This window comes from Charadrius vociferus, unplaced genomic scaffold, assembly GCF_000708025.1.
Source record: "Charadrius vociferus isolate BGI_N301 unplaced genomic scaffold, ASM70802v2 scaffold44, whole genome shotgun sequence".
Taxonomy (NCBI): Eukaryota; Metazoa; Chordata; class Aves; order Charadriiformes; family Charadriidae; genus Charadrius; species Charadrius vociferus.
This window is the reverse complement of record NW_009648253.1, coordinates 519,297-524,184: the sequence shown is the minus strand read 5'-3', so window position 1 is coordinate 524,184 and position 4,888 is coordinate 519,297.

The following is a 4,888-nucleotide window of genomic DNA, read 5'->3' as shown; positions in this document are numbered from 1 at the left end:
TAAGTCCATGTCACAGTCAAAATTCTAAACACACAAGAAGAAATCAAAGACAGATTTTTATTCCTTAGCCCTCAGGAGTTGAATGTTGACTCATACCCTGGAATATCAGTTTGATTAATGAAAAGAGAGTAGTCAAGTAACATATGGAGGACATTGAATAAATTTGAAAGAAGATGATCTCATAAGAAATACTGTGCTGGTCTGGTGCAACTGGCAGCCAATGAATTGAAATTGGGATCAATTTTCATCTTTCTTGTGGGCAGAGAGGTGGTTCCCAAAGTTTGGCTTCTGTGTGTATTTTTGCATTCTAATAAGTGCTGGAATACTATTGGGCCCTGTGTGTTACAGGTAATCTTGCTCCCTTCATTCATTTCAGGGAACAGCATGAGCCCATAGTATTTGTGGTAGCAACCTGGATGCAAAGTCATCAGTCTACAAAATGGATTACACAGGTGTTTTGGATTCTGTCTCATAATTTAAGTTGTATGCATGCTAAAGTTAATTTTGCCCCCAAGAGATTCCAGACACAGTAGTTTTGTCACTACTGGTTTTTGTAAGTTAATATAAAAATAGATACATGAGCTATCAAAAGTTTATTAGTTAAATGTAATGCAGAATTCCAAAGTAAAGGAATAAAATTCATGAGTTTCTGTAGAATTATGTTATGATGATATCCTGTACCTTATATTTTCTTTGCACTTGCAATATATTCCATGATTAGAAACTGAAGTTTGGGTTTCTTCCTTCTCATGACTGGTGGTAGTTCTTCAAACAAAACAAATGAGTTTACGTAAGGGTACATTGTAATTGAATTGAATGTAACAACACTAATGCAAACTTTAATCACAAGTAAGAAGCAAAATGGTATTTTATGTAATATATTGAGTTGTAGGTCATTAACTAGGACAGAAACCTTTCACATGTCCACCCCAAAATTTGCTTTGCAGAGGAGCCAGAAAAAAAATCTCAAAGACAAGTATGATTTACATCTACACATTTGTTATGCTTTGTGCCACCCTGCTTTACTTTGCCAAGTATTTAAATAAACACTGGAAAACTCTTCTATCTGATTACCGCGTCATGATGAGAAAATGTTGAGGACCATTCTGATTATTGATGATAATGAGAAATAAAGAAATCAGATGAGAGTGTGCATAAATCTTTGTGAGAGAGGGCCCAAAGTAAATGTTTATGCTGTTGTCGTGATTATCAGAGCTAATATATCTTCAAAGTTCTAATTGCAACTTTAGGCCAAATTCTCAGTGGGTATAAGTCATTCTAGGTACAGAATCATAGAATCATAGAATGGTTTAGGACGGAAAGGACCTTAAAGATCATCGAGTTCCAACCCCCCTGCCATAGGCAGGTTCCCTGGGCAACCTGTTCCGGTGCCTTACCACCTTCACGGTAAACAATGTCTTCCTCATATCATAATCTAAATCTACCCTCTTCCAGTTGGAAACCAATACCACTCATCGTCTTACTACATGCCCGTGTAAAAAGTCCCTCTCCAGCTTTCTCGTAGGCCCCATTCAAATACTGGAAGGCTGCTATAAGGTCTCCCCAGAGCCTTCTCTTCTCCAGGATGAACAGCCCCAACTGTCTCAGCCTGTCCTCATAGGAGAGGTGCTCAGCCCTCTGATCATCTTCGTGGCCCTCCTCTGGACCTGCTCCAACAGGTCCATTTCCTTCTAAAGTTGGGGGCTCCAGAGCTGGAGGCAATATTGCAGGTGGGATCTCACAAGAGCAGAGCAGAGGGGCAGAATCACCTCCCTTGACCTGCTGGCCACGCTTCTTTTGATGCAGCCCAGGATATGGTTGGCCTTCTGGGCTGTGAGCGCACATTGCCAGCTCATGTTGAGCTTCTCATCAATCAGCACCCCCAGGTCCTTCTCCTCAGGACTGCTCTCAATCCGTTCTCCACCCAGCCTGTAGTTGTGATTGGGATTGCCCAGACCCACATGCGGGACCTTGCACTTGGCCTTGGTGAAATTCATGAGGTTTGCACAGACCCACCTCTCCAGCCTGTCCAGGTCCCTCTGGATGGCATCCCTTCCTTCCAGTGTGTCAACCGCTCCATGCAGCTTGGTATTGTTGGTACAAGGTGCTGAGGGTGCACTCCATAGCAACATCCATGTCACCAACAAAGATGTTAAATAGTACCGGTCCCAGTACTGACCCCTAAGGAATGCCACTTGTCAGTGGTCTCCAGTTGGACATCAAGCTGTTGACCACAACTCTTTGTGTGCGACTGTCCAGCCAGTTCTTTGCATGAAAAGGGTGCTTCTTCAAAGGAGGAGCCTTCCACTGATTGAGCACCATTCTGTGACCATCTGCACAGGTCAAGTGCACTCAAGGCAGAATGGTGGGCACTTGTCTGAGAGCAAAGGCTGCAGCTCGGTATCGGGGATCAGCACCATCCACCCTATCGGTTGCTGATGCCTCCACCCAGACAGAGCTGCTGAAGGGAGACGCTGCAGTGCAGACCTCAGGTTGCAGGAGGTGCCTAGATCTTTCTCCCGGAGCAAGGGTAGGCAATTGCCTGCAAAACATGCACTCAGGTGAAGGATTTCCTGCAGCAGGTGGCTGAGTTGCAGAAGGTGGTGAGGAGGCTATGTATTATCAGGGAGACTGAAAAGGAGATAGACAGCTGTTTACGCGCACAGCCTGCTGGCTACTACCAAGATGTTCTCCCCCATCTCTCTCTAAAAAGGGGGGGGGGGAGGAAGAGAGAGAAAAGGCTTCTGAGTTGAGAAGGAAATAAACTACTTTAATGAAATATTAATAAGAATAAAAGAAAATAATGAAATATATACAAAACTGTATCAAGCTCCCAGGATGACAATCATGTCACTGGCTGGCACTGGGGAAGTTCCAGACTGACTCAGTGACAGATGGGAACTGGTTTCTGGATCTGGATTCAGGATTGGGATTAAATGCAGACGAATAGAGTCCTCCTTTGATGCAGGCCACTGAAGAAAGAGCCCTGACCCTTTGAGCCCTCAGCTTTTATATTGAGTGTGAGGCAGATGGGATGGAATACACCGTTGGTTAGTTTTGGGTCATCTGTTTTGTCTGTTTGTCCCCACACATTTGACCCCTCTACACTTTTCCACTTCTGACCCTCCAAAGGGGCAAAAGACAAAGTTAGCTGGCCTTGGTAGTTATAGCAATAAGCATAAATAAGAGCCTTTTTGCATATCATTCCTTGGTATAAACATAGGTCTTATCAGCCTGAGAGCTGAGAGCTAAGAGTTTCTGCACAATATGTTTTTGATTTCACTAGTTAGAAAAGGCTTAGCTAAAAAGTAAATTTACTGAACAGAAAATTGTTTCTGTTTTACCTCAGACCAGAACACAGACCTACATGAGACCTGAGAATTACTCTGAGTGTGAAGTTCTTCTGAAAGGAAACAGTATAATTTGACTTCCATGTCCCTTCTTATAGGTCTAGACTCATTCCCTGAAGGCAAGACATGAAAATAAGTTATGCAAGACTGTTTTGAGATTCATATTGTGGGACTCGGTGGAACAGGAACTGAAATTGTTTAGACATGGCCTGTATATATTGCTATGTGATTGGCGGGTTTACATAACTGTAGGTAAAACAAGGTTGTGATTGAAGATGCCTTATGTACCACGTTTCTCAGCAATTCACTTGACAACAAAAGTAGTTAAGACAGAACAAAAATATATGCATGAGTTTGAAAAAAATATCATTCAAAAACTATGTAGTTTTGACACAAGGAGCTTATTATTTATTTCTTTCTCTCTATTTATGTCCCATTATGAAGACAAACTACTAATTTTCTGAATTCTAATTACAGTGCATTCAGGTGTGCAAGGGTATCTGGCTAAAAAGTAGCTAAGCACAAATATAATAACCCAAGTTAACAATGATGAGGTGAGAAACTGAGATAACCTAGATCATCTGCATCAGCTAGTCCAAAGACTATTGATGGTAAATGATTAAGCCTTTGTCACTGATGTTAAACACACAAACAGTATTAAACAGAAAAAAAATAAATTCTCAGGAGTGCTATACTAAGAAGGACTATTGCATAATGGGATATAAGACTTAATAATGCTTGAGATGGCATTTGGAAATAAAATTTGGTACCTGTACAAAATTGATAATGGGATGCTTATGAGAGTGGCTAAAGGTGGGAAAGGGAGCAAACGAGGTGATTTCAGAAGAAAACAGAGATGAGTGACAGAAGGGTCCAGGTGCATATAGGTAGGATGCTGCTCAGTATGCATCAGTATGCCTTGCCTGGACTTCATCATTGCAGTATGTGCTGTTTCATTATTAAACTCTTATTTCTAATGATCTTCTGTGTGAGTGTGCTCTGTATTCTCTCTTTGTCTATATATATGTGGGAAGCTTTTTGGAAAACAATGGACATGTACAGAAGGTCAACATGAAGGAGGAAATCACGTGCTGACACTGCAACTACTGCTACTCCCCAAGAGATGCGGAATGTGTGTTAATTAAAAGATTGACTTGGCAGAAACAGTAACAAAGTGTGGATAATAAGTTACGTCTGTGTTTAACCAATAATAGTTTGTGTGTATAAGTCTAGAAACCAATGAGCACAAGCCGCAGAGCTAGCCCACGTTGTAGTAAGGTATATAATGGTTTAAGTATTTTAATAAAGGGGCTTCAGCATTGATCATATTGGTCTGCATCTGAGTCCATCCGCAAATGGCGCCCAACATGGAGCACGGCGCAGTTGTTGGCTTGCGATTTAAAGAAGAAGAATCCAGAGAAAAAGAAGAAGAGAAGAAAAAAAAAAAAGTGAGCAGCCGAACACGTTTTGGGTCATGCGCTATTATGGGTAATAGTTTAAGTTATGAAGAGCAAGCTATCTTGAAGCTTTTGCAACAC